Here is a 14,780-nt window from a genome sequence, read left to right as displayed (position 1 = left end):
CTCTCTCTCTCTGTCTCTCTCTCTTTCTCTCTGTCTGTCCTGGGTGTTCCTCATCTGTCTCGCTTGTACCTTCCCCGTGACGGTGGTAACAGCGGAGGATATACGACGAATCGTCTGATACGACCGGTTCCACTTCAACTAGACAGAGGCGCGCCGATCCAGGATAACTAGTCGGAAGAGGAAAAGTGTACACGCGAAACCGATAAACACTCTCAACTACCGTGGTCCCGTCACGTTCGCGCGCAACATCGCCCGCTGAAGGCCCGAGGATCATTTCAAGTGTCTTCCTCATCGCGAAAAGTGTACGATCGCAGCGCGAATCCAGCAGTCACGTCTAAATCCGGTGTGAGAAAAGTTGTGAGAGTCGAGAAAATTCTCTAAAATAAATCCTTCCAGGATCGATGATCTACATCTCTCGAAAGCACCTTAGTCCGTTGTAAACGAATTGTGAAAATCAAACGGCGAATCCTTCAAGATACACCTTGACGTTTAGTGAACACAGCAAGATTCACGGAAGTGTGGTGAATTTGTTGTATTCGTGTTACACTTTGCACGAAACAACAGGTACACGCGCGTGAGTGCTCAACAACCCTGAACAACCCGCGTATCCGTCGCTCGCAGCCGGTCGATCAGATCGGCTCCGAACGAGATATTCATTTCTCTCCCGCGCCGAGGAAGAACAACGCGCCGACCGCACGGCACTCGGTACTCCGCTAGTGGTACTGGGTGACCCTGCAAGTTTTTTCATCTCCCCAGTGGTCATCGTAAGGTATACACGACGGCGGTCACCACGTACATCACGCCGCTCATCACCCCCGAGAAGGTACAGTGCGTGCAACCCTGTTCTCGCGAATCCTCTCGCCAACTCCGTGCGCGAACCAGGCTTCTCCATCCCGAGAATCCCGAAGGGCCTCGCGAGCTTACGAGTACCACGAATGCTGTGCGCGTGTGTATATGTGTGCGTGTGCATGTGTATGTGTGTTGCGACTCCGATATGTACGCGTCGGATAGCACAAAACGTGTGCGTGCGTGTATGTGTGTACGAGTGCGTAGGTGTAAGTACGCACGCGTGTATGAGTATGTGTGTATTTGTGTGTATGTGTGTGTGCGTTGGCTGGGGGCATGTGTGTGGGTGGAGCTTGATCGTGGACGTCATCCGTCGGACAGAGGCGGACCAACCAACCGGGGTGTCGGATATTTTCTCTCTCTCTCTCTCTCTCTCTCTCTCTCTCTCTCTCTCTCTCCCCACCCCCTTTCTACCCCTCCCATCTTTTCCTTTAACCCTTTCTCTCTCTCTCCTTCCCTCCCTTCTCTCTCTCTCTCTCTCTCTCTCTCTCTCTATCTCTATCTCTATCCTGGTTCTTCTCGCTCATACACTCCTCGCAACAATGTGCAGTGACCGAAATGTTTCACTGAGATGACAGCAGACAACGTCGTCTCGTACAATTCGCCCGTTTAGGTCTACTATTATTTTCAAAATCTTTCTCAGCTTCCGTTTTATCTATATAGGTAGATGACGTCTACCTTATATCCCTCGCGGATACGCCTATGATACTCGAGGCAAATTTTCACGGTTCACTTTTGCAAGCGACGACATTGACGAACCAGTTTCTGTTCAGATTCATCATCAGTTGTCAGTTACGAAATGAAATTTAATGCGGTCAGCTATTGACTTTTTGAAACGTACGAGGTTAATGAGACACATATGAAGCTTTATTTTATTATTTAAAAATCAGCGTTGTCTAATTTCATGATTTAAAATATTTCCTGTGGGAGAGAATATCATTTATACGTTTTATTTGGACTTATTTACTTCGTATAATTAGTAATAGTAAAAATAGAGAAGGATTCTACTTTTTTACATTTGATATAAATAATCGTTTTTGCAAACATATTATAGTTGTTATATATTTCCGTCACTTTAAATAACTCATTCGATGCAATTATTGAAAGTGAGCCGATCAAATTTTGGCTTATATTGATTTTCATTTATGTCAAACCTGAAAAATATTTCATTTTATTGAGTAAATTTAATTTTTACTTTATATTATTACGAGCCTGCTAGATTTAATAATTTACGTAGTTTATTTACGAATAGATCAGAGTCGTTGGATTTTGAAGTTTATAAGGGTAAACTTATTTAATTTATCTCATATTACGTATTATTTTCATTTTACTGAAAATATATATCTTTTTATCTATTTATATTAGATAATTGTATTATGTAAATTAACTTATTATTTGGCAATTTTAAAAAATGGCCAAATGAAAATCAGAAGAAAATAATATCGTAACGAATATTCAATGAGTAAAATCATACAAGTGATCAATCATACAAGGGATGATTGAAATTAAATTTCTAATAAAAAAATTTACCATATATCCAGTTCCCCACTCGAGGATGATGCTGAGAACGATGAAATCGCGAGATGAAAAAGAATAAATCTTACTTGACTGTGCGTGGCATTCCGAACGATATACTCGGAAGAATTGGTTAATTTTTTTAAACAAGTACCGCGTGGTAATAGAGACAAAGTTTCCAAGAGTATTACGGCTTCTTCGCGCGCTTTTAATAATCTCGCCGCGTCGGTGCGTCAAATCGCATGAAAGAAATATTAATGGAATTAATAAGTTGAGTGGTCTGACGCGGATGACGGTGGAGAGAGGCAAGGTAAGCGAGCGCTATTTCCCTCTCGCGCGCGAAAGCGCTCCGGTTTCTTATTAAGGACTCTCCACCCTCCCATACAAACTTATTATCTTAAGTCCTTCACTTCTCGAGGCGGAACGATAACGAGATCGTTACTTTCGGAGCGCCTTGTGGCAGCCGTCCAGTAGGACTTGCCTCTCGCTTCGTCTCTTTTCTTTTCCGCCTCCCTTCTCCATCTCTTCGTCTCGATTACTATCCGCATTGATTGTTCTGCCGTTTCTAGTTTTGAACTGTCACTTTATGATCATCCAATATCGATTACATATATCTGTTAATAGGCATCACAAAATATGTTATTATTTCCGCTTTACTTTCCTGTTTGTCTCCTTCTTTTTCCTTCGTATAATCATCGGAGCTTTTTATTACTGCTTTTCCGTTTTAGAATCAATTTGGCTGTAAAAATCAAGGATTCATAAGTACTATGATTGCAGATGGAATTGAAAGGAGTAATAGATTTTCAATTAAGAACTTATACTCCTTTACTTCCACACATTTCTTTATAATTTATCAAGAAACAATTAATGCCTAAAATTATATTTGTTTTACGATTAGAAATGATTAAATTTAGTTTTATCCCATTGTTGTTGTATTATATTACATAGGAAGATTTATATATTGTAAATTGTGTGCACATCGATACCTCTATATAATTACGTTTAGTTATTCGATTATTGCGAGGCATTTAAATAGAGTTCCTAAAACTTCTTGCCGCATAGACGGAAATTGCGGACGCATTGTCACGCGAGATAATCGTCACACGAATCCATCCACCTTATCTCTACGAACTTTTACACCCTCCCTTTTCGCTGACCCATATATCGCATTGCGTTGTAAAATTCATCGTTATCTGAAATACAATCTCTACTTTAGAATGTATGTGGCACGATTTTACAATCCCGTCTGAGACATTTAATATCTTTTTAATATCGCGAGCATGGATCTGCATCTTGTCAGACTCGCGAATAAGAAAGATAAATATTTTCCAGCGAATCATAGCGTAGTTATTATGTTGCTGTATGACGTTGCCCTAACGAAAAATCAATATTTTCCAATATAAAAATGAGAGATCCTATTTTTCACCAAAATACATGGGAAAAAAACCTGAAATGCTTCGCAAGCACCGATCACAGGCACGACGGCGTTTTCCAACCAATTATCGATATTTCCGGAGTATCAATATTCCGTCACCGTTCATATTTACGAATGAGCGTTCTTTTTGTCGATACTTCTTCCAGTGGTAAAAATAACTTGGTCCGCAAAAAATTAATACTTTGTGTAGTATTAAATTAGTATCGCACGAACTAATTGGAACTAATTGAAGTGCAATGAGTGACAAGTGCACAAATATGCTTTTAAGGTATAGACAACATCTCTTCACATCATTTTTATCGCGCAACTATCCTTCATTGACAAATGCCAATGAGTGGAAGAGATTTTGGATTTAAAGCGGCGATAACGGAAAGAGGCGTTATTACGCGAACGAAATCCTAAACTGCTCCCCTTTAAAGTTTGACGCGTTAGGACGCAGAGGATCATTTTTCCGTTGAGCTCCCCACAGCGATGCGCCCTTCGGGGACAGAGCTTGATTACTCTCCGTCTTTTCTTGGAAACGATGTAGAAGCCTTTTCCTCCTCCAAGATATAAAACAAAATGCCAAAGTTTCCGGCCTGACGACTATGACGATATGCTCTTTATATCGTCCGGCGACGCCGGACTTCGTCTTTCGAGAAAAGCCCGGTTTGCTCGTTTCACGAATGGCAAAGAGAGTAAGCGGATTTGGTGGTTGCTCCGGTTCGTGAAAAGATGAAGCACGGAGGAGAAAAAGATGAAGACAATTAAAAGCATCAGACGAGATCTTGTAGAAAATACTTAGAAAAACTCGTACAAAAGCGTGATAAAATGCAAAATCATGAAATCATTGCGGAATATCTATGGTAAAAAAGTGATTTAAAAAAATTCATATACGCTTTTATGTTTTTATCGAGCAAGTGGACATTTTCAAAAAATTACAAATTTTCGCAGTATCAAATGATGTTATAGAATGTGTTACGTGACATACATATGTATAGCTCTCGCGAGCTGATTTGATCTTCCGAGAGTGAAAGAAGCGCGAATGCAGGTTTATAATAAAAAGAAGAATAGGAAGGATAAATGTCTTGTCGATAAAAAAGAATTAGGTAGTCGACGCTGCGAAGATACGGTTGTTTACATCAGAATGCTTTTAAATCCGAAGGGCAGAAGCAGTCCTCGTGATTCTCAGGATATGACGTACAAATGGCCGCTGTCCCTTCTACCGCCAATAAACAGAAGGGATGTAAAAGTAGGTGACTCGTCGATCCACTCAAACCGACCACTTTCATCTCTTCAACACATACATAAGAACATCTACGTGTCCGCTTCTGAACATCTTGTGCTCGCAAATAACTCTTAGTGGTGGTATCTATATGCGAAGAAGAGAGAAAAGAGAGAAGAGCGACGCGTTTCTCATAGTCCATATGTTTAGTACGAGTATTTACTTACCATACGTTTTAAGTAGAAAGATATAGTCATTATAACGATAATTTAAGATCATCTTTCGTCATTTAACGTCAGTGGACTAAATAATGATATATTATTGATACATCTGATATATGAGAGGAAAGGAGGGGGTTATGGAATATTATTTTTTTATTAAAATAACTCAATAGATTTTCATGTGACATAATTATTTTTGGTATAAGTTTATTAGCCATAGAGTGTTACCAATTATGCTATTAAGTAGAAGTTCTTTGAGTATACACAAAACAAATTTCATAGTATAATTTACAAAAAACTGAAATAGGATACGGGCGATTAATTATTTATTCATTATTCGATAGGTGCTTTTCCACAGAATAACACAGTTATATCTTTGTTTATATTACATATTATGTAAGATTAAGATTAAGTATATTTCTCATCATAGTTATGTCATAATTTTGTCGTCATAAGTATCATTAGTCTGACTTTGTTTTCGGCTAACGTTTTTGATGTTTCTTGGACGTGATTTTGGTGATATTATTAACTCGCAATAGATGTTATATTAACAATACTTTGCTACTTAGGATGTTTAAAAATATTATTTTTGAAGAAATAAATATTAAATTTTGAATTAGAGTTTTTTTTAGCAAACCGTTTCTGTTATTACTTATTTTTTTCAAAATACCAATACTTTAAATATAAAATATAATAATATAGGAAAATATAATATCAATTGTGTGCGTATATCATGTTGATTAAATTCAAATTTTATTCTTTATTTTTGCCTGAATGTTTGTCGCTCAATTTAATGTAAAACAAAGTAATTCGATCATCAGTGACATTGAGACATTTTAATTATACGCTTGCTCAAGTTATCTCTTATTAGGTGTTTAAAAATCCGTCTCGCCGCGAATTATGAAATAAATAATGGAATTAACAACGCCACGCTAGAAGGCAACGGTTGTGGCGTACATTCCGCGGTTACGTGAATCTCGTGGTAATTATTAACGATGTAGCCCGGAAGTGGTCTGGACTTGAGAGAACAGAATGAGGTAGAAGTCAAACAATAACGACAGTAGATTACTTTATCGCCACTCTGCACACACGTCCATACGTCCGTACGTGCGAATATTTTCGCGCAACTATGGCACACAACGCACGTTTTGCCTGCGCGCAATCTAGCACATTTTTTTCTCTCGACTATTTCCTCTCTTTTTTAATCTCCTGATCTTTGTCTCTTTAATCTTTTCGCGATCATTTTGCAGATTGCGTTTATGCACGTCGAGAATATTTTCACTTGCGTACATATTTGATATTAACATAAACGTATTGGCGTTATTAATTAACGCTCTTGCGACTGCGCTTTCCGCGCTGTACTAAAGTAGGTATGCACTCTTGTCTACTAGCCTTGATTGCAATTCGGAAAATTATTCCGGTCGGAGATCTTCACGTTTCTCTTGAGATTTCGACAAACCGCGACAAATGCAATTCGATAAATTATTCTTAATGCTTGACCAGAGTGTTTACTACCTGGAAATACATGGAAAAAACTTGAAATTCTTAGGAGATTCCTTTTTTACTGTCAAAATCATGGATTTTCATGGAATTTCATCGGTACTCAAAAAAATTTTTGGAATTTTATTTTTAAATTTAGTCTTTTTCTAAAAACATTGTTTTTTATTTTTTTTTTATAATGCAAAATGTTGACAATTGGTTAGCAATAAGTATGATATAATTGCAAATCCATGTGTGTAAAAAGTGACTAGAATATATGTATATGACTAATTTTCCGTGTAAAAATAGCATATTATACACGTCAAAAATGGATGTACACATTTAAACGTGTAGTGTCATTTTTACGCGGAAACTAACCATACAATTGTATAATACATACAATTGTAGTGACTTTTTACAGACATAGATTTGTAGTGATACATATTCGCGTATATTCACGTGTGTGTTTTGCGAGTTTTTATAAAGAATATCAGGATGACAACTAGAACAGAATAATTCACTGATACTACATGTAGTAGTTTTCTTTAGATTATCTTATAGGATATATATAACATATTTTGCGACTTCACTTGTAGAAAATGATAGATGTAATCTCATGAAATCCTTATCTTTTACTAATTTACAATATCTAATTCGTTTATATTGCTTGCACTCCAATTTATTTCAAAGTTGCAATAAAAAATCTTACCTGTAATTTTAAACAAAAATATCTGGAAAAAATCCGGAAATTTTCAGGAAATCTTTTTACAAGATTTCAGTAAACATCCTATTGATGTGTATTTTGAAAAAATAATTGGAAAATTATTTTCATATAATAACATTTTTGTATATTGTCATTGAATTTTTGAATACGTCATATAACTAGTTTTATTTTATTTCTCAAGATAAGGACGCAATATAGTCATTAATCTTCGATCAGTAGGTAGTGATATTGCTGCGTCGCGATATCTATATATCTAAACGCTATTCTTTCAAAGATTGTATCCTTTAGAATTGTAAAACTGTTTGGAAGAATACTAGTAGTTAATAGCAGACATATGACACGTACACGCTAACTTTATCTGATGGCGAGTAACTACGACTAATGACGTTAGAGTTTCTTTTAAAGCCGTAGGAAATTAACACGACGCAGTCAGGAAGTAAGATAAATTGAAGGGACTATAGAATAATTGGGCTGCCTTACGCCCTAATGAATCATGCGCGAAGATTGCAGAGCTGAGTTATTGTTATGACTCTTGGCTCTCAAAATATCGATCACTTTCGCGAGGAACTGTACCTGGAGGAAATTATTGAGTTACATACAGTGTCGAATAAGAAAGGAATTATACTATTATACGTCGAGACATGTTAGTAGAACGAGTCCGACGAGAATTGAGGTTTCTGCCTCGACGAACATAGACATCGTCCGGCCATGCATCATGACCGCGCGCACGGTACACGATTCGTTAATTAATCCTTTGCCGGCGCACATGCGGTACACCCAAGATTCGCACTAAGAGACCTCCAACCTCATTCGACCGTTGAATCGCATTGGCATAATACACGAATTGCGGTTTACGACGGTGATTTAACCGCTCGCGGCCAACCGGATTCGCTATGCGTCGGTGCGTCCTATCGTACCGCAATCGTCCATATTGTAATTTTTGTTTTGTGTCCATATCCGGAACTCATTGAAATTCGAATGACTTGGAAGATATAATTTCACAAATCGAAACGAAATTCGATTCGAACGATTTCATCGTGAAAATAAGAATTTAAAATGCATGATAAGGAAAGGAATAATAAAATTGAAACAAAATATTCAACTATCTTTTACAAATCTCTGTTTCCTTGTGGAATTACATTAATTATTTATATCTCATAGATAAATTCTTAATAATTTTTTCATGTTACTTGGGAAATTTTAATTCTAAGCTCTTAAAATGTAAACTGTTGAAATTTAATTTAATGTAATTTAAAAAAAGATAAAAGTTAATAAATGATTTTTGCATAGTATTTTATAGTATATTTTTGTGATATGTATTATCAGCTTATTTAGCGTTTCGATCCATCGACATTCAACGGCCGAATAATGTGAAGACAAGGTCGTTCCGGCTGTCGCTCTACATTTTAATTGGCAGCACCGTACATTGCCCCTAATGGTGTTTCTGTTGTCGGCGATTGAATGGTGCCTCACAATAGCCGCCTTTACGTCCTATTCAGCCCTTTCGCGGGGATAGCACTGGCGGGCGGAGTTGGAGGGTAAACTACTATGAATGTGCTAACTCGTGGCCGAGGCGATTGAGTTTAGATCGCTATTGAATTTCTACGTGCTTGGACGGCTTAGATGCGCGATTATGTCCTTTTACATCCCCACTCCTTTAGGAGAAAGACAGGAATAGTAAGAGAGACGGAGAGAAAGAGAGAGAGAGAAAGGGGATAGAAAGAGAAAGAGAGAGAGCTTCTTCAGAATGCGCGATCGTCTAGAAAATTCTCAGAGAGAATAGAAGCACAAAAGAAACGGAGATTAACGAATGGATGTGTATACAATTTGAAAGGACTTCATTATCGCATTCATTGCTGATCCTCCTTCAATAAAAATTTGCAAAATGGAAGAATTGTTATGATTTGCAAAATTTTTATGATTTGCGGATAATTATTAATGCTCTATAAAAAGATTATTAATATATATACTTAATATCCATCAGAAAGATTGTAATATTTAAGTGACTTGCAAAAAAAGGACATAAATAATAAAGAAGAGAAAAAGAATACACTTTCATTCCTCTTTTATTCCTTTACAATTAGTTACTGTATTAAAATAACATTTTATGGTTAATATTACAAAATTTAAATAATTCAAAACATTCAAATTCATTCTTTGAAAAATTTTATTTTCTGAGTGTCGTTATTGTAACAACAAGCGATATGTACTTGTATGCGTATACACGTGTGTTTGTTAATAATTATATATTGTTATAATTAGAGTGATTTATTAAGTCATTTGCTTTGTAATTTGTTGTGATGACTAAAACATTCTTTTCGCTGCATTTTGTAATTTGTAGTAATGTTGAGTCAAAAAATACTGAACTGGCAGTATATTGTGACGAGATAAATGAATTCGAAATTTTATTGGACTAAAAACTGCAGTTGGTTATCACATCTTGCCACAATTTTTCACGACATAGTACAAATAGAGTTTAACCTATTTGTTCGCTGTTAAATCAAAATGAAAGAAAGTCTGTAAGCCGCTTAACTGTAAATATGATCCCGCGAGGATTGAATCGTTTCGATGCTCAATTTATGGTCATCGGCTCGCGCGATCATAACCAATGTCATAGTCAGCGTGTCGACGAAACTGCATTACGGACGAGCTCAGCATCGTGCTGTTGAATGTCGGTTATTTCGCAAATCACTCCGGAAGGGAACGATGTCTCGGGGGGTGAGGTTTACGAGCGCTCCTGAAATCTCGGGCATGACTCGATAAAAAGTACCCTGTGGGACTTACAAAGACCAAGTCCTCTTTTATCATCTTCTGTCTGTGAGAAAATCGGTCATGGAGATATCATAGGAATTCATTTTTTAAGTCCGGATTTTGATTTTAGCCGAGACTTTAGTGATAAAGAAAGAGGAAGAGGAAGAAAGAGAGAGAAAATTTTGCAAAAATTTCTTGATGTATCACAAATGCGATCATAAAATACTTACATCAGATATTATAAACCCACATCTTGTATAAATTTAATAATTTTCGAATCCATGAAACTTTATAAATTAATGAATATAGGAGTCAACCAGTTCAGAAGTTATGTAAATTGCACTTTGGAAATTTAGTTTATATATAGGGGAGAGTGGTCTAAATCGGACCGTGTTCCAAATAGGACCTTTTTAATTTAAATGAATACGGTTAAGCAGATTTGCGTACTATTTATAATGTAAAGTCCTTATAAGACACCGAACATGTGATAACAGTTTGACAGTTCTCCGTCATACATTCCTAAAATAGACGCAAATATGTATTTTCAGTCATCGTGCGAAAATTTGTTTAAAAAAGAAAATCCTTGTAAATCATTATTTAAAAGATGTTAAAAATTTGAAAAGTAATTAATTTAAGATAATTAAAGAGTGTAGAATTAAAAAATCAAACATTTTGTGATCACTTTTGCGGTTTATTGTAAAATTTGTTCCAACGTTCGAAAGGCAAAGTTCGAAAGTCCGTGTCTAAATCGAACAGTACAGTGAATAACTTATAGACCTGGTTGTAGTACTAATAATCGGCTGATCAGATCTGATCCAATCAATTAAATCAATAAAATATCATGAGTCATCAGACTCAGATTAGTTGAATTTTATTGATTTCAATTCTAATAATATAAACAGTCAGTAATTTCTTTTTCCGAAAAAATTTTTATCTTTGACTGTCAAATTGCTCGATACTATATTTTTACTCAATACTAAGAAAAATACATTAAAATATTTTAAAATTCTATCTAAAAATCCATAAAAATAGGAGTTTTCGATTTGAATCAGGGGGATGGTCCGATTTGGAACCATCATAATTTCCACCCAGGGTACTTGAGATAATCGCATAATTTATATCAATATTTTGAAGTGTATTGTTTATATATATTAGGGATGTTCGATCCAAGATCGATTTAAAAAAAAATCGATTTTCTTTTACCTTTGATTCTCTATTTTTTAGATCGATTCTTAAGCTCCGAAATAGACGAATAGATTCTTAAGATCCGAAATCTTTCGTGTACAGCTGGGCCTCTATTCTTAAAAAAAAACGTATACGAAAAACTAGAAAAATATTATAGTATACGTAACATATACTGTAGTATTAATTCCCTAGACTTTCGTGTACGTTTCTTTTCAAGAATAGTATTGGAATCATTTTTCTTTTTTTTTACGAAAAGGGCTATAGTATGCAATTTGCAATTAGCTTCGATCTTTTGGATCAATGTTTGCTGAATCGATTTTTTTACATTCAATCTTTGGATGAATCGATAATTGCACTTGCGATTCAGGTCGATTAAAAAATTGATTCTTTTTTCGAGATCGAGCAATCCTAAAATATATATATATATATACACACACAATATATAGACATATAAATCTTAAAAATTAAAAATCATATAATTGAAAATGCTGACGTTATTAATATATCATACCATATTTTTATAAATATTTTTTTTAATAGTAGAAAAGAATTTTTCGGTGGAGATATTAAATTAATTTGTTTGAAGCTTTGCTACGAGATATTTAATTTATCCAATCTTGTCGTCGTGGAATTTCGTGAGGCGTAACACAACCGATGTGCCCCCAACAAACAATCCCGAGGCAGATTAAAAATACGGGCGGCTTCGGTCGTGGTATCGGCGTGCCGTTAAGGCTGAAAGGCTGGTCACGGATATATCGGGTGCCCGAATAAAACAAGAAGGCCTGATAATGCGCATCAAAGGCGCGGGCAGAAATAGAGAAGCGCTTAAGCCGACGTGCACTTGTCGAGCGCTTTCATCTTCGCTCTCAAAGAGCAACTCGTAAACGTTTGATGCCACAGGATCAATAAATGTATCATGCGCGAGCCGAACGCATTGGCATTAGATTTCATCGAAAGAATGAAATCTCTGTCCTCTCTGTATTCAGAAAATCGCGAGAACGAAGGAACAGTCGCGATGTCATGATACGCGAGTTTATTAAATTTTTAGCCTTAAATGATTTTTATTGTGTTTTAATGAAATAAACATACAAAAATGGCAAATTGTTTGAACCTAAGTCTTTCAATAGGTGTGTCTATTCTCTTAAGAACAAAAAGTTCTTCACTAAACGAATGAAACTTCTTTACTAAACTAGCTACTTTTACAGATGGTGAGTGTATTTAGTCAGGACAATAATATTTATGTATATAGAGAATGCATAATAGAAGCACATTTATCGCGAAGCTTGGAAAAAAATTTGAATGGCTACTCCGGAAATTCTTTTATGGGAGTTCGCACCTGTTCGCGTGCATTTTTTACGACAGTTGCTTATTTCGTGATTCCGCTTGAATTTGCTGATGACGCAAACGACTTTGGAAAACTTTATTAGTCCTTACCAGTCTTGAGCGCAATTTTTATCCTAATTTTCATTCAACTTTTATCAGAATAAATTTCCCTGTCTATTACAATCAACGATTATTTAATATCTGAAAAATTATACAATTATATCTTAAAGAGAAATGCAAAATTAATTTAATTAATTTTAATATTTATTTTAATAATTAACGAAACTATAACTTTTTCTATTAATTTTTATTTTATTTTCTTTTTTCCTTCCATCGATTTTTTAAATAAATAGTTGCTATTGTTTACTACGATGAAGTCTATGTATAATTATATTTTTTATGTAAAAATAAATTTTATTCTACCAAATATTTTAACACATTTTACTTATTTAATTTTCTAATAATTATTAACAATATTTGTGATGTAATTTTTTGTTAACATTGCGTTTGTGCGTTTCTATTTTGTGAACATTATCTTAAATATTACGACTCGAAGGCACGGAGATTTCGAAATAATCACCTAGGGTTGAAACTCCTCGAACGAAGAAGGGGTTTGGCAGATTCCGTAGTAATCCGGTAAAGTCGCAACTCAAACAGTTTAAGTCAGAATAGTGGCCGAAGGGTGGTAGGTTGCGGTCGTTCAGAGGGTGTAATGGGTGGGATTTAGGATTACGAATGCTAGTATATGTAACGTTCGGACCAGCAATTTATTAGCCCAACCTTCCGTTCTTATTGAACGCTCACCGATATATCTTATAATAATGGTATGCATAATTTTATACATTAATATGTATGGTCGTTTAAGGTTGAAAATATTTTAAAGTTGTTATTATTATAAGTATCTCAACTTTAAGTCTATAACGTGTCTTTGAAACAGCAAGAATATACATATAAAATTATTAATTAAACAATCTAACAATTACTATGGTACAGCTACTATCACTTTGCTATACCACACAAACCTTTTCCTGCACGTCCTAAAAAAAATTATAAATTCTAGTCACGAAAGCTTCGAATTCGCTTCTTTTAAATTCGCAAAATCGACGTGCAGCAACGTTGATACAAGCGAGGTGGAATTTTCGGAATATTCCCCGACCGGAAAACGTAGGATGAGGCATGCGCGTATAATTTACGTGAGAGCACGTTCTGTGGCGAGCATCTCGTGGATCGTGCTATAGTACGGGGAGCTAGAGTGAGAGCAGAGTTAGAGCAAGGTAGGGTCAGGGCTGGACAACGCGATAGCGATGCTCCGAGCTATGGAGCGACGTTGAGCGCCTTACCTACCGCTCGGTTACTGATAACCTCCCTTCCTTCCTGTGCTTCCCTCCCTATCACCTCGTAACCCCTTTTACTATTTATGACCGGTAACTTAAATCGTGAAATGTCGCGATCGCGAGAGATTGCTACAGCATGGTCTCCTCGACGAAATCCGTGTAGATAAAAAAATAGACAGCTACCTTATTCGAAGTAAGAAAGATTTCACGAAAAGAGCGAAATATTATATAAATATCCGCATAGCGATTTATATATTGAATAAATAAGACGCACGCAATTGCATGTATCTAGTAATAAACGGTTTTTTCCTTGTTTTTGCCTACGCATAAATGATTTCATTAAAACAGAGGTAAAATCGAGAGGCTGGTAAAAGGGCGAAACTCAAGCACATCAAAGAAGAAAAGCGAGTGATATTATCCACAACGGTGGATAGCTCAGGAGATAGAAGGGTTGGAAGAAAGACTATGGATTCTGCGGCACTGGGCTAGCGGGAGAAAAAGTAGGGCGAAAGGGCGAGGGACAGGCCGGGCGAATCGGTTATCATCCCGAGGGTTGCGAGAGCTTCGTCCTGGGATCCTTCCCCGTCACTTTTTCTTCCTTCCCTCTCCTATTTTTTTTTCTCTATCTCCGTGTAGCTTTCTCTCCCGACCTTATCCTCGCCCTATTCGTCCCTATGACCTCAATTCGTAACAGTGGAATTATTCTGTGCTACGCAATTTTGATCGCCTTCATCCCGTTCGAAAATGCTGTGATGCTGTCTAG

At 36.2% G+C, this 14,780-nt stretch overlaps 1 protein-coding gene across 3 annotated transcripts in view; it reads left to right on the top strand.

The window, feature by feature from the left end:
- The window catches only part of Rbp6 (RNA-binding protein 6), a 701,590-nt gene that overhangs the window by 479,478 nt on the left and 207,332 nt on the right, over positions 1-14,780 (top strand). Inside the window, exon 1 of one of the 3 annotated variants that reach the window (XM_018462128.1) lies at positions 7-823. The exons of the other annotated variants lie outside the window; for them this stretch is intronic. The gene's annotated coding sequence lies outside the window, so the exon portion shown is untranslated. Of the gene's footprint in view, positions 1-6; positions 824-14,780 lie in introns of those variants that run through there. 3 annotated transcript variants of the gene reach the window in all.

This window comes from Mycetomoellerius zeteki, unplaced genomic scaffold, assembly GCF_001594055.1.
Source record: "Mycetomoellerius zeteki isolate Tzet28-1 unplaced genomic scaffold, Tzet1.0 scaffold135, whole genome shotgun sequence".
Lineage (NCBI taxonomy): Eukaryota > Metazoa > Arthropoda > Insecta > Hymenoptera > Formicidae > Mycetomoellerius > Mycetomoellerius zeteki.
Note: the sequence above shows the minus strand (reverse complement) of the source record. Positions and strands in the feature narration are given on the sequence as shown.